Raw genomic sequence first — 16335 nt, forward strand, 5'->3', positions numbered from 1 at the left:
AGCACTGGGTAATTGAATCCAGGAGTGCTTTACCACTGAGCCACATCCCCCAACCTTTTCATATTTTATTTTGAGACAGGCTGTCACTAAGTTGCTGAGGGTCTTCTAAGTTGCTGAGGCTGGCTTTGAACATGTGATCCTCCTGCTTCAGCCTCCCAAGTAGTTGTAATTATAGGCCTGCATCACCATGCCTGGCTGAACAGAGAATTCAGAAAAGGCCCCCCACAAATATGACCAATTATTTTGACAAATTCACAAAAACAATTCAATGGAGAAGGATTGCATTTTCAACAAATAGTCCTAGAACAAGTCCACATCCATAGGCAAAGAAAATGAACCCCAATATAAGGCTTGTCTTACATATAAGTTAGTTAATGCAGAATGTAAAATGTAAAACTATAAAATTTTTAGGAAAAAAAATAGAGAGTTCTTAAGCTTGACAGAAGAAATATGATTTATAAAAGAAGAAATTGATCAATTGCATCTCATCAAAATTAAAAACCCTGGATTGGGGGTGAAGCTCAATGGTAGAGCACTTGCCTAGTATGCATGAGGACCTGGGTTCAATCCCCAGCACCTTCAAAAAATAATAAATAAAGATAAAATAAAGGGCTGGGGTTGTGGCTCAGCAGTAGAGCACTCGCCTAGCACGTGTGAGGCCCTGGGTTTGACCCTCAGCACCACATAACAATAAATAAATAAAATAAAGGTATTGTGTCCAACTATAATTTAAAAATATATTTTAAAAAAAGATAAAATAAAAGCCCTTATTCTGTGAAATCTTGTTTGAAGATAGAAGATGAAAAGATGAGTTACAGATTTGGAAGAAGTACTGGAAAATTACATAGATCTCACAAAGGACTCATTTCTAGAATATATAAGGAACTCTCAAAACTCGAGAGTGTAAAAATAAATAATCCAAATAGAAAATAGGCAAAAGATACAAAGAGACATTTCCCCAAAGAGGATAATATATACAGATGGCAGATATATACATGAAGTGATGTTCACTATCATTAGCTGTATACAACTTTAGACCATAGCCTCCACATACCAGAATGGCTGAAATGAAATAAAGTGACAACACCAAATGCTATCAAGGATAGGAAGAAACTTGATCATTCTTACACTGCTGGTGGGAATGTAAAATGGAGCACCTATTCTGCCAATTCTGGGTTTTGTTTTGTTTTCAGAGCTGGGGATTAAACCCAGTGCCTCTAGCATGCTAGGCAAGGGTATGTCCACTCAGCTGCACTGGAACCCCATGGCACAGACACTCTAGGAAATAGTTTGGCTATGTCTTATAAAACTAAACATGTAGCTGGGCATGGTGACACACTCGTGTAATCCCAGTGACTCTAGAGGCTGAGGCAAAAGGATCACAGGTTCAAAGCCAGCCTCAGCAATTTAGCAAGGCACTAAGGAACTTAGTGAGACCTTGTCTCTAAATAAAAAATAAAAGGGCTGGGGATGTAGCTCAGTGGTTAAGGACCCCTGGGTTCAATCCCTAATATGAAAAAAAAAAGGAAAGAAAGAAAAAGGAAGGAAGGAAGGAAGGAAGGAATAAAACTGAACATGTAATGCAATAATTGCATTCTTGGGCATTTATCCCAGAGGGATGAAAATGAAAATGTATATTTACACAAAACCTATTCACAAATGCTCATAGCAGCTTTACTTGTAAAAGCCAAAAACTGGAATTGGCCCAGATATTCATCGAAAGGTGTACTGTTGGACTGGGGATATAGCTCAGTTGGTAGAGTGCTTGCCTCACATGCACAAGGCCCTGGGTTCAATCCCCAGCACCACAAAAAAAGTGTACTGTTAAGAAAACTGGTATATCCATACTATGGCATACTGCTTATCTACAAAAGGACAAATTCTTGGTATATACAATTGAGTGGAATGCTCAGTGAAAATACTCAATCTCCAAAAGTTATATAATAATAATGTATGATTATATATGACATTCTCAAATGACAAAATTGTGGAGATGGAAATCAGATTAAATGTTGCTAAGAATTAGGGACTAAAATGGCATCATGTGGAGTGGACTATAAGGAGAGCATGAAAGAGCTCTTTTGTATTCTAATTGTGATGGTGATTAAACAATTTTACAAATATGACAAAGTTGCATCAATCTAATCACAGACACAGACATAAAATTTTAATTTTTTTTCATACTGGGGATTGAACCCAGAGGTACTTTACCACTGAGCCACATCCCCAGTCCTTTTTATTTTTATTTTGAGACCAGATCTCACTAAGTTGCTGAGGCTGGCCTTGAACTTGCCATCTTCCTGCCTCAGCCTCCCCAAGTTTCTAGAATTACAGGTTTGTACCACCACATCATGCCCAACCCACCCCAGAAATTTTAAAATTCGTATAATTTACTTGAGAACAAAGTTGATAAACATTAGAAAGCAGGTTTAACAGGTAACAGTCTCTAATAATTCTCCAAATAAGATTAAAATGTAAACAGGACTTATTAAAAAGATGAAAAACAAAAAATCGGTGAAGAAATTTAAAAGGAGATAGAGAGACATCCTATTACTGAACATAGACCCCCATCAACCAACGCACACTGCCCAAAAAGTTCATCCCTCACCACATAATTATGCCTTCATTTTTCCCAAAGACTCACACTCTACTGGCAGTAATCATAGCCATGAATAAGCTTATCACTGACCACACACACCAACCACAGCTCATACTGCAGATTCATTATCACTCACCTATAGCCTCTCCATTACTCATTCACAGGAGCTCTCTCACACACATTACAACCCCGATCACTAAATGTACACACTCCATCATTCCCCCCTATGCCCTCATTTACTACTGAGGCAAACCTCCCCATTAGTCACTCCATATCCCCTCACTTACCCCAGAAATCTCAATACTCAGCCCAGACACCTCTATTTTTAATCTACAGAACACATTTTTGGGGGGTACTTGGGATTGAACTCAGGGGCACTCAACCACTGAGCCCCATCCCCAGTCCTATTTTTTATTTTATTTAGAGACAGGGTCTCACTGAGTTCTTTAGGGCCTTGCTTTTGTTGAGGCTGGCTTTGAACATGCAATTCTCCTGCCTCAGCCTCCCAAATGCTGGGATTACAGGCGTGCAAAACTGCACCTGGCTCAGAACATATTCTTCACACTGTCTATACTACCACTCATCCCATAGACCCCACCCCCATCACTGTCCTCAGAGACTACTCAGCATTCACCCCACATACTCCCATCAAACTTTCCATAGTAGCATGGACTTTATTCATTTCTGGTACCTCTGTGTTATTGTAGGATAGAGAATAAAGTTTTGTCCTTGGGTGACTTCTTGGTGGAGAGTTGTTATTTCAGGTGGTTCCCATTTGGTAGAACAGAGAAAAGCTCCTTCTCTGCCATCATTTGGGGTCATCTATTACACAGCAATAAAAGACAGATAGCTAGCTATTCATATACAAACATGCACAAACATAAATTTATTGATCTCCATATCTGCTGTTTTTGCATCTATGGATTCACCAACTATAGATCAAACACATTTGGTAAAAACTTCATCTGGAGGCTTAGGTATAGTTCAGTCTCAGAATGCTTGCCTAGCATGCACAAGGACGTGGGGGTCAGTTCCCAACACCACAATTTTTTTTTCATCTGTGCTGAATATGTCCAGAGTCTTTTCTTATTATTATTTAAACAGTACAACATAGCAACTATTTACATTACATTGGACATTCTAAGTAATCTATGATGATTTAAGAGTTATGGGAGGATGCCAGTAGGTTCTGTGCAAATCCTACCCCTTTATGGACTTCAGCCTCAGTGTATTTGGGAATCTGCAGAGGATCCTGGAACCAATTTCCTAGGATACTGAAAGATGACTTTATGATCAGATACACAAAGATAAGAGGACAATATTACATATAGGCAAATTAATAGCATGGTTGCTGAAAGCTCAGTCTTTGTCCCCAAAGCCAATCCAATAATAAGGACACAGTTTTGAGAAAAAGGTAAAATAAAAGGTTTATTGCTTTGCTAGTATAAGGTCCTTGCTTAGCATTTGGATGACCATCTTAAGTCACAGCCATCATTTTAAGGAAAAAGTTTCGCTTTCCTGCCTAAGGGCCTTTTTGAGAAGGGCTCACCACTGCCTCATACAAACCTGTCTCAAGGGGGCAAAATTGCTAGGTATGTAGTCGAGGGGAGAAATAAAGATTGTCCACGTGCTTTTGCCCCTTTCAGTGCTTTATTCACTCAAATTACTCAACAGAGTTTCACTCTATAGGTTCTTAATCAAGAGAACAGCCATTCTTAATGCTAGGCATAAGACATAATCAATGCACAGCGAACAAGTCTAGATTAATTAATTCACAGCAAACAATTCTAGATTAATTCTAAGCACTGAAAAATACACTTAATCATGACAGGTAATGACAGACATTCCCTCTGTGTACTAATTCAAGTCTTAAGCCTTAGGCTTTATGTCTAGCAGATGCACACTCACTCAGACCACGGTGATCAGGTCCAGAGCCAAGGCAGGCTTTTCCTGGCATGGAATGGACGACCGGTTGATGAGGGGTCATAGGAAGAAGTTGCAGCTCTCACCAAGGTCCAGACCAGGTGGTAGAGTTTGAGAGTGGTGAGGATTGCACAGATGATCAGGAAACGATGACAAGTGATGGGATGTCAGGTCCTCATGAGGCTCTCCAGCTCAAGTGCATCCTCCTTTTGGCTGGCTGAATCCCTGTTCATTGGCTCTATTATTTATACTACATTTGGGTGCTTTTGATCCCCCCTTTCAATCCTTATCAGCTACCACCATATTTCTCCATGACATTATTTACCTTGGGGTCACAAACATCTGGTCTGGTGGTCTCCACTCACCTTTCCCTCTTATCAGGCCAGAACAGCCTGCCAAGGGCTTCACTCTGTTTATCAGGGTGAGGGGAAGTGACTTGTTTGTGGCCATACTGGAGGGCTCTGTGGAGTGCCTGGTGAGACTGCAGGTTTCAAAGTGGAGTTTTAAAAATGGAGTTGCTTAGGCTCAGGCCTAAGGCCATCCTCACACAACCCAACCCTTAACCACCGACATTAGGACCCACCAGGCTGTGATTCCTGAGCCTCCCCCATAAAAGTCCCTCAAATCAAGCTTGTGTTGCCTCTCTCTCCTATAGAGAGATGGCCTTTGTCAGCTCTGACAAATAAACTCTCGTGTGTATCTCTGCCTGATCTCTGTCTTTCATTTCTCTCTTAACTCTTCTCTCGTTTCTTGCTTTCCCTTCATTTTGGTGCTGAAACCTGGGATCAAGTTCCCTGGTGTGCCCACTCCCCTCTTCAAGGGTCATTTAGCATCCCGGGCCCCAATCTGGATTCCATCACGGGACCAGGCCCTCCATTCTGCCGAACGCCCTCTCTGCACTCACCACCAGACATTTCAGGTAAGACCCCATCTCTGGTCAACCTAAATGATCTATGTGTCCCAGGAAGTGACCATTGATCATCTGGCACTCCCAGGGTTACCCCCAGCCACAGCTTTCACAGCTACAGCTGATCCCTACTGTGGACCAAGTCTTTTATTTGGGTCCTGGCTTTTGAGAACTCTATATGGCCGCTTATGACACTCTAGATCCCAATATCAGGGATCTTTTCAACTATTGTGAGCATTTAGGAAAATGGAAAGAGATATCATACGTTCAGGCCTTCTCCTCTCTACATTCTAAGCCCTCTCTCTACAACTCTTGCCCTCCCGCACAAGTCCTCTTAGCTCTCACCTCCCCTACACCTGCTTCCAAAAGGACAGAAGATCCTACCCAGGACTCCTTCTCCTTCGACTCAACAGATGAGCCCCCACCATACCACAATTCTCTTTCTAATGAAGCCTCTGCAGCAACTGTCCCCTCGGCCCCTCTGCCCTTCTCCCCTCCTACGCGAGGTGTCTGGTGTAGATGGTGTAATCTGGGTTCATGTGCCTTTCTCTTTGTCAGCTCTTTCACAGTTGAAAAATCAGCTTGGGTCCTATATATATTTCAAGTGCCACCACATATATCAAAGAGTTTCAGTATCTGAGTCAATCATGTAATTTGACATTCCATGATGTCCATGTGGTCTTGTCTAACACCCTCCTGCCCGAAGAGTGCAGGTGAGTTTTGGAGCAAGCTAGAAATTATGCTGATGAGGTACATCAGACTCCCTGCCCATTCAATTGGCACTGAAGCAGTCCCTGATAGGGACCCCAATTGGGATTATAATTCGCCTGGAGGAGTAACTAGTAGAAACCAATTCGGTATTTGTCTCATGGCAGGATTTAGAAAGGCAGCCCATAAGGCTATCAATTATGAAAGGCTCCAGGAAATCTTCCAAGATAAGAATGAAAACCCTTCAACATTTCTAGACCACCTGACCAAGGCTGTATTACAACATACTAATCTGGACCCTGACACTCCAGATGGGAGACAGCTACTAATGACCTACTTTTTCTCCCAGAGTTTCCCCAATATTAAAGCCAAACTAAGGCACCTTGAGAGGGGGCCCCTATTTCCCCAAGCTGAGGTTCTGGAAATGGCCTTTAAATGGTATAATGAGAGAGAAAAGAAGGCCTGGAAACAGAAATATCAGATGCTCACTCAAGCCATCCATCCAGCCTTAGCATCTGTCCCTGGTTCCACTGGCCCATGGAAGGGTCCCTAGGGACTGCCTGGACCCTGAATTAAATGTGGTCAGATGGGTCACTGGGCTTGTACATGTCCTAAGTCTCGCAAGCCTCCGGGCCCTTGTCCTAAGTGCCATCATAAAGACACTGGGTCGTTGACTGTCCCTGAGCCTAGAGCGGCTCCTGGCCATCCAGCCCTTCTAGTTTCCCTTTCCAATTCTTAGGACTGGCTGCCAGAGGACTGGGGAGGCCCAGGTCCCCATCACCTGACCACTACCATCACTCTGTGGGGACCCAGGGTAACTCTGTGTATTTCAGGTAGGCCTGTCTCCCTCCTCCTAGATACCAGAGCTACAAATTCAGTCCTCAAGGAGTTCTGGGGGCCTATTACTCATTCTATGACCTCTATTGTCGGGGTAGAGGGTAAACCTTACCAACCCTTATAGACACCTAGCCTTGATTGTGCTTTTGGCTCTTGAATTTTTACTCACTCCTTTTTGGTCATTCCATAGTGCCCTGTTCCCCCTGTGGGAAGGGACATCCTGAACCCCTATTGCACTCTGTCACCAGGCTCCAGCAGGCCCTCCTCCAGGCCCCTGCTCTCCATCTCCCTGATCTCACATGCCCATTTCACCTTAACGTCACTGAAAAGCAGGGATTTGCTCTAGGGGTCCTCAGACACATGCTGGGGTCAACCTTTGCCCCTGTGGCTTATCTATGGAAGGATCTTGACCCTACTGCTCAGGGATGGTCCCCTTGCCTATGAAGAATGTTGGCCACAGCCTCTCTACTCATTACCGAGTCAAAGAAACTCCCTCTGGGCCCCACTCACCATCCTGGCTCCCCATCCCCTAAAGGAACTCCTCACCTACAAGGGTTTCCATTCCTTTATCTCCACAGGTTTCCTTGGTGGGAAGATCCCAGTCTTACTTTCCACATGAGCTCACCTTTAAACCCTGCTACTCTCCTCCCTGCTCCTCAGGACTCTCCACCTCTCCTCTTACCGATTCATGCACTGAAATTCTGGAGGAACTTCTTCCACATCCCTCCTACACCCAGGAAGGCCCTTGCTCCAGGCAACATACACAGGGTTCACAGATGGCTCCTCCTTCCTTCAGGAGGGAGTTTGTTGGGCAGGGAATGCTATAGTCTCTCTAACCTCAGTTGTAGAAGTGCTCGGTTCCCCTCCCCAGTAATACATCCAGTCAGCAGGATGAACTTGTTGCTCTCATCAGAGCCTTCACTTTGGCAAAGGGAGCCTCCCTCCATGTCTACACTAACTCCAAATACCCTTTCCACATACTTCTCTTCTGCTACTTGGAAGGAGTGTGGATTCCTTACCACCCCAAGGGAACTTCAATTACTAATGCTCCCTTTATCGCAGATCTCCTTCAGGCCTCCAAGCTTCCCACTGTCATTGGAATCTCACCTTGTAAATCCTATCAGACAAACACCTCCTTTGTGACACTCTAGGCAACAACAAGGCAGACTCTGAGGCGAGGGCCACCACCCTCCAACAACCTACTCCACCTGCAGTCCTCTGCTTGCTAATCCCCCATTGACTCTTCCCCACCTGACACTCAACAGATGCTTACCTTCCTTCACAACCTCTTTCACCCTAACACCACATCTTTAAAACAATTTCTCAAGTCCCACCTTAAACTCTCTCCAGAGGACCTACAATTCCTCTCTACCCTCTCTGCCTCCTGTGAAATCTGCCAAAAAGTCAATCCCACCTCCGATCTCCACCCACCTGCCTTCCTTTTACACCAGGCAAGAGGACATCTTCCTTGCTCTGATTGGCAGCTGGATTTCACCCATATGCCCCTGGTCAAGTGGTACAGATTTCTCTTGGTACTTGTTGACACCTTCTTGGGATGGGTTGAGACTTTTCCTACCATCAATAAATGTGGCCAACATCCTGGTTAAACACATTCTTCCTCGATTCAGCCTCCCCTCCTCGCTCCAGTCTGATAATGGTCCTGAATTTACTTTCCATGTTTCATGGTCTGTAGCTAAGGCACTCAACATCTCCCGGCATTTTCATATCCCCTAAATCCCCAGTCTTCTTGCAAGGTGGAACGTACCCACCCATGGGACCTTGAAGAACATTCTCTCTAAACTATCTCTTGAATTACATTTAGATTCAACTAAACTCCTTCCCTTGGCTCTTCTTAGGTTATAAGCCCTCCCAGAGAAGTCACTCAACATCTTCCCTTTTGAGATTCCATATGGACAGCCTATCTCCCTGCTCAGCTCACCACCCCCTGATTTTCTAGTACCCCTTGCTGCTCGTCTTTTCTGGCCCCTTCTTGCATTCATTAGGAACCTTCTTTGGCAATACAGTAATGCTGTTCTGGAAAAGCTTAGTTCTGCTTCTTCTCCTTCTCCTACTCTGTCTCCTGGTGACCTGGTACTTCTAACCTCCTCCCCCAACAAGCCCCCCTTTTCCTCTCAACTCTCCACAAAATGGACTGGACCCTATTGGGTCATTCTTACCACTCCCTTGGTGGCCCGCCTTGAGGGCATCCACATTGGGATTATAACTCCCATCTAAAATGTTTTTTTCTGCCCTTTTATACAGTGACACCCACAGGCCCTCTCAAGCTGTGTTTCTCCAAGGCCTGAATCCCCATCTTCCTTCATCTCTGAGGACCACGAGGACACTGCAGAACCATGAGTACTATCCTTCCCCTTTTCATTTTTGCCCTCCTCCCTTATTCTGCACTCACCTCCTAGGGACCGTTACCAGGAGTTTCCATTCCAATTTCTAGGAGACTTACAGTGCTTAAGCTTGAGTTCGGGACCCACAAAAGACCACCAGAGACCAAGATGTAAGCAGCAAAGAGGTGTTTATTGCGAGCTAGCTCCGTCCTCCGAGTGCACACACAGCAACTGGTGACGCTGAGAGGCCCTGAGCCCAGGGTTTGCAGCAGTTTTATACACTCTTTGGGGAAGGCAGGGACTTCACATACATTATAGCATCCCTTAGCAAATCATCACACACCACGGGAAAAATCAAACAACAACTCTTAACATTGATTAGCACATTCACTGGCGGGAACAAGTTGGGTAGGGGTGATTGGTTACTACAAGAGGGGGATTTGTTTGAACTGATTTGTTTAAGCCACAAGGGGTGTTCGTGCTGAACTACATGGTTTCCCAACACGTTATCAACCACCATAAACTACTGGGGGGTCATCTGGCATCCAGGTATTTTCCCTGTCTCATGCTGATTGGTGGCTGCTAGGAAGTTGCTATGGGTCCTCACCTAGCCTGACTGAGTCAGGGACACCTGGCTCAGCAGATCTCTTCTGTTATTTGTAGATAAACAACTCAGCAGGGTGGGTATGTGCCTAGGAGTGCTCCGTGTGTTTTTACAAGGACAAGGGTCATGCCCTCTTCTTTGGACAGGCTTTGCTCTGAGGTAGAAGCTGGTTTCTCAAAAATGGAGTCACATCAGTTTCTCAACAGCAACTTGCTCAAATTATACTAACCATACAATCCCAGCTTGATTCTTTAGCTGCTGTGGTTCTGCAGAATCCAAGTGGTCTTGATCTTCTTATGGCCAAAAAAAGGCAGACTTTGTACCTACAGAAGAAAGGCTACTTTGATGTCAATCAGTCTGGTATGGTAAAGGACAAGATAAAACAACTCCAACAGGACCTTGAACACTGGAAACAGCAGCTCTCCTCTACTGAAGGATGGCAGCTAAGTGACCCCCACCTCCAGTGGGCACTTCCTTTCCTGACCCCTCTCCTTGTCATAGGCCTTCTCTTAACGCTACCCTCCCACCCCCCGCCCCGTGTCATTAGATTGGTTCACGACCAGATCCAAAAAATCTCTAATTAAACTATAAACCAGCTTTTGTTACAGGAATACCAATCCCTCACCAAAATTTGGGGCACCAGGACAGCATTCCACCACCACTCAACCTCCGGCATCATTCCAATGACATCCGGTGCCCCTAATAAGGGATTCAAATGCTGCCCCTTCCCAGCAGAAAGTAGTTATAGAAGATTGACCTATGTTCCTGTTCCCTAAGGGGCCCAATAAAAAAGTGGGGAATATAAGGTCCTTGCTTAGCATCTGGATGGCCATCTTAAGTGACAGCCCCCATTTTAAGGAAAAAAGTTTCACTTTCCCACCCAAGGGCCTTTCTGAGAAAGGTTCACCATTCCCTCACACCAACACAACCCTTAACTGCCCGCATTAGGACCACACCAGCTCTGATTCCTGAGACCCCCCTAAAAGTCCCAGAACTCAAGCCTGTTTTGCCTCTCTCCATTTATAGAGAGAGGGCCTTTATTTGTCAGCTTTGACAAATAAACTCTCATATGTATCTCTGCCTGGTCTCCGTCTTTCATTTCTCTCTTACCCATCTCTTGTTCCTCACTTTCCCTTCACAGACAAGAGAGGATCACAGAAATCAGAGCTGACAGATGGGAAACTTTAAAATAGACAAACCTGCACATACAAATTTTTTCCACTTACTTTACCTTTGACAGACCAACTCCAACTGCAAGATTATACAATAATACAGAAAGCTATTTAAAAGCCAGATAATGGGGCTGGGGATGTGGCTCAAGCGGTAGCACGCTCGCCTGGCATGCGAGGGGTGCTGGGTTCGATCCTCAGCACCACATACAAATAGAATAAAGATGTTGTGTCCACCAAAAACTAAAAAAAAAAAAATTCAAAAATTCAAAAAAAAAGCCAGATAATTACAGTAAAACATTACCTTAGCCAGGCACAGTGGCACATGCCTGTAATCCTTAACGGTTTGGGAGGCTAAGGCAGGAGGATTGCAAGTTCAAAGCCAGCCTCAGCAAAAGTGAGGCAGTTAGCAACTCAGTGAGCCCTGTCTCTGAATAAAATACAAAATAGGACTGGGCATGAGGCTCAGTGGTCAAGTGCCCCTGAGTTCAATCTCTGGTACCAAAAAGCACTAAGCTACAACCTCAGCCCCTTTTTATTTTTATTTATTTATTGGTACCGGGGATTGAACCCAGGGGCACTTAACTACTGAGCCACATCCCCAGCCAATTTTATTTTGTGCTGCTATAAACATTGATATGGCTGTATCACTGTAGAATGCTGTTTTTAAGTACTTTGGGTATAAACTGAGGAGTGGGATAGCTGGTTCAAATGGTGGTTCCACTCCAAGTTTTTAAAGAAATCTCCATATTGCTTTTCAGATTGGTTGCACCAATTTGCAGTCCCACCAGCAATGTATGAGTGTGCCTTTTCCCCCACATCCTCATCAACACTTATCATTGCTTGTATTCTTTTTTTAAAAAAATTTTTTTAGAGAGAATTTTTTAATATTTATTTTTTAGTTTTCGGCAGAAACATCTTTGTATGTGGTGCTGAGGATTGAACCCGGGCCGCACGCATGCCAGGCGAGCGCGCTACCGCTTGAGCCACATCCCCAGCCCCCCTGCTTGTATTCTTAATAGCTGCCATTCTGACTGGAGTGAGATGAAATCTTAGAGTAGTTTTGATTTGCATCTCTCTAATTGCTAGAGATATAAACATTTTTTCATATATTTGTTAATCAATTATATATCTTCTTCTGAGAAGTGTCTGTTCAGTTCCTAGCCCACTTATTGATTGGGTTAATTTTTTTTTGGTGTTAAGTTTTTTGAGTTCTTTATATATCCTGGAGATTAGTGCTCTAGCTGATGTGTGTAGGCTCTCTCTTCACCTCACTGATTGTTTCTTTTGCTGAGAAGAAGCTTTTCAGTTTGAATACATACCATTTATTTAAAAAAAAATTTTAGTTATAGGTGGATACAATATCTTTATTTTATTTATTTATTTTTATGTGGTGCTGAGGATGGAACCCAGTGTTTCACATGTGTGAGGTGAACACTCTCCCACTGAGCCACAACCCCAGCCCCTGAATTCATCCCATTTATTGATTCTTGATTTTATTTCTTGCACTTTAGGAATCTTGTTAAGGAAGTTGGGGCCTAATCCAACATGATGGAGATTTGGGGCTACTTTTTCTTCTATTAGTGCAGGGTCTCTTATTCCTAGGTCCTTGATCCACTTTGAGTTTTGTGCATGGTAAGAGTTAGGGATTTAATTTCATTTTGCTGTATATGGATTTCCAGTTTTCCCAGCACCATTTGTTGAAGAGGCTATCTTTTCTCCAATATATGTTTTTGGTGTCTTTGTCTAGTATGAAACAACTGTATTTATGTGGATTTGTCTCTGTGTCCTCTATTCTGCACCACTGATCTACAAGTCTATTTGGTGCCAATACCATGCTGGTTTTTTTTTTTGTTGTTGTTTGTTTGTTTGTTTTTTTAAAGAGAGAGAGTGGAGGGAGAGAGAGAGAGAGAGAGAGAGAGAGAGAGAGAGAGAGAGAATTTTAATATTTATTTTTTAGTTATCGGCGGACACAACATCTTTGTTTTGTATGTGGTGCTGAGGATAGAACCCGGGCCGCACGCATGCCAGGCAAGCGCGCTACCACTTGACCCACGTCCCCAGCCCCTACCATGCTGTTTTGTTACTATTGCTCTGTAGTATAGTTTAAGATTATATATATATTATAGTGATGCCACCTGCTTCACAGTTCTTGCTAAGGATTACTTTGGCTATCCTGGGTCTCTTATTTTTCCAGATGAATTTCATGATTGCTTTTATATTTCTATGAGGAATTGCATTGGGATTTTGATTGGAATTGCATCCCCAGCCCATTTTTTTCTTTTTGAGACAGGGTTCTGCTAAGTTGCGTAGGGACTTGCTAAATTGCTGAGGCTGGCCTCCAACTTGCAATCTTCCAGCCTCAGCCTCCTGAGTCACTAGGATTACAGGTGTTGTGCCACCATGCCTGGCCCTATTCTTAAGAAATTTTCAGGGTGTAACTCAGTAGAAGAACACAAAGCCCTAGGCTCAATCCACAGCACAAATATTATTCCAAAATCAGGTAGATATGCTCTTGTATTATCTTCTAGAATTATTTTATTTGCTTTTCATAAAGTGGTCTATAAGCCACCTAAAATTGATTGTTGTGTTTGATGAGAAGTCCTGTTGACTCTTTTCCATTACACCTATTTTAATGAAGTCTGTTTCTTCTTCAGGGATAATATCTTTAGTGTCACAGGTACAGGTGCCAGACATGCACATAGTCTCTGTCAGGCCACAGTTTAGCTGGGCTCTCTGAAATTTCCCTACTCTCTGCATTAAATTGCTTTCCTTATTTTGCAGTGATTTCTAGGCCATTAGCTCCCCTGATTACCAATGATTACTATGTTGTTTTCTTTTTTCTCTTTTTTCTTTCTTTCTTTCTAAAGCCAGCTCTTGCTCCCAGATGGTCTATTGACAATGTCCCAAGGGATAATAAATGGCTCAGCAATCTGATCCCATTAAACTCAGGCTGGAATAGTTTTTTTTTTTTTTACATTTTTTAATTACTTGTAGATAAACACAATACCTTTATTTATTTTATGTGGTGCCGAGGATGGAAACCAGGGCCCCACACGGGTGAGGCAAGTGCTCCACCACTGAGCCACACCCCAGCCCAAGAATAGTTTTTGAGGCCAATCTTTGAGGCTTTTTTAAATGACCCCACGAGATCTCTTCTTAGTTTTCTCTTCCAAGTTCTCTGGCAAATAGCTGGCCTGTGGTTTAGCTTCTTGCTCTCTTTTTAAAAATTGTTATTATTTTTTGTTGTTGTTGACAAGGGGTCTTGCCATATTGCCCAGACTGGCCTTGAATTCCCAATCATTCCATGTCAGTCTCCCTGAGTAGGTTGAACTACAGCTTGTGCCACCATGCCCAGCTCTTTAAATTTATATTTTAAAAGTATGTATTTAATTTTGTGGTGCTAGGGATCAAACCCAGAGATTCATCTATATGAAAAACAGATCTACAACTGAGCTACATCCTCAGGTCCTAAATTTATTTTTCAATTGATATGTAAAAGTTGTACAGCCAGAGCCCAACATGGTGGCACACACCTGTGATATCACCTATTCAGGAGAATGAGGCAGGGGATTGCAAGTTCAAGATCAGCCTCAGCAATGTAGTAAGACTGTGTCTCAAAATAAAAATTATAAAATAGGGTTGGGGGGCTGGGGTTGCAGTTCAGTGATAGAGCACTTGACTAGCATGTGTGAGGCACTGGGTTCGATTCTCAGGACCACATATAAATATCTAAAATAAAGGTCCATCAACAACTAAAAAAGTATATTTTCAAAAAGGGAGGCTGGGGATGTAGCTCCATTGTAAAGCACCCCAGGGTTCAATCCTCTGTACTGCAGAGTAAAAAAGTTTTACATATTAATGGGTCCCACATAATGAATGTTTCATTACATGCACATATTGTATTGTGGGAGAGCAACCTTACACGTGACTGGGTCACACTCCCTGGCTGGGTGCTGAGGCGCTCAGTCACAGAAATGTGGCAGAGCTTTCCCCACCCTTCTTGGGTTCGAGGGTCAGTGTCTCGTGCATGGGTGTGGTGTGTCATGCTGCAGCCCCATGGGTGAAGCTATGCTCACCTGTTCCATAGTAATCTAACCCCTTGCCCTGTTTAGGATAGAATCTTCCATGGAAGTGCCTTGTGTGTGTCCCCTTCTCTTACTGTGTCCTTGGGTGTGGCCTACCCAGGTGTCAGTCAACCTGCTGACAGTGGACATCATGAAGATACTCAGCCCCCTGAAACCTGACCCCTTGCCTCATTTGAATAGCTTCTCCTCAATAAAAGGGGTCAGCATGTCCTCTTGCTCTCTCTCTTCTTGCGACCCTTAAGGTCAGAGGAGCCGTCACAGCGACCCCAAAGAAAAAGGTATTTGTGTCTCTTGTGTGGTTATTTCGTGCAGCCCAGTTAGCCCAGTTTACCTGGAGTGACCCCTGAGCCTTTTAGTCGAGAGAACAGAAACCCAGCATTGTATAATGTTGAAATCAAGTCAAACATCTATTTCCTCAAACATATGCCATTTTTTTTTTTGTGGTGAAAAAGAATTCAACATAGTTTCTTTTAGCTTTTTTTCCCCCTCTTGGTACTGGGAATTGAACCCAGGGATGCTTTACCATTAAACTACATCCCCAACTTCTTGCTTCTTAATATGGCTCCCCACGCCTCCCCACAGCCACTCTCCTCCACTTCTGGTAATCATTCTACTTGAAACTTCTATGAGGATCAACTCTTTTTTTTTTAAATATCTTCACTTTCATTTATTTATTTTTATGTGGTGCTGAGGATCGAACCCAGGGCAAGCGCTCTGCCACTGAGCCACAACCCCAGCCCAAGGATCCACATGGGTGAGATCATACAGTATTTGTCTTTCTATACCTGGCTTATCTCACTTAACATAAGGATCTCCAGTTCTATTGTCACAGATGACAGGATTTCATTCTTTTTCTGTGGTTGCATAATATTAGTGTGTGTGTGTGTGTGTGTGTGTGTGTGTGTGTGTATACCACATTTTATTTATCAATTCAATCACCAATGGATACTTAGGTTGTTTCCATTTCTTGGCTATTGTGAATAGTGCTGCAAGGAACATGGGAGAGCAGATGCTCCTTGGTAAACTGATTTTACTTCCTTTGAATATATATACAAAGCAGTGGGATTACTGGATCATGTGGTAGTTCTTTGTGAAAATTTTTGGGGAATTTCTATACCTATTTTCATATGGCTATACTGGTGTCCTTAATTAAGAGGA

At 43.3% G+C, this 16335-nt stretch overlaps 1 non-coding gene across 1 annotated transcript; it reads left to right on the plus strand.

Annotated features, from left to right (window-relative positions):
- Nucleotides 1-510: 510 nt before the first annotated feature.
- Trnat-agu (transfer RNA threonine (anticodon AGU)) lies at nt 511-582 on the plus strand. The gene has a single exon. It is a non-coding gene; the product is annotated as a tRNA-Thr (tRNA).
- Nucleotides 583-16335: the final 15753 nt, after the last annotated feature.

Source organism: Urocitellus parryii, chromosome X (assembly GCF_045843805.1).
Source record: "Urocitellus parryii isolate mUroPar1 chromosome X, mUroPar1.hap1, whole genome shotgun sequence".
Taxonomy (NCBI): Eukaryota; Metazoa; Chordata; class Mammalia; order Rodentia; family Sciuridae; genus Urocitellus; species Urocitellus parryii.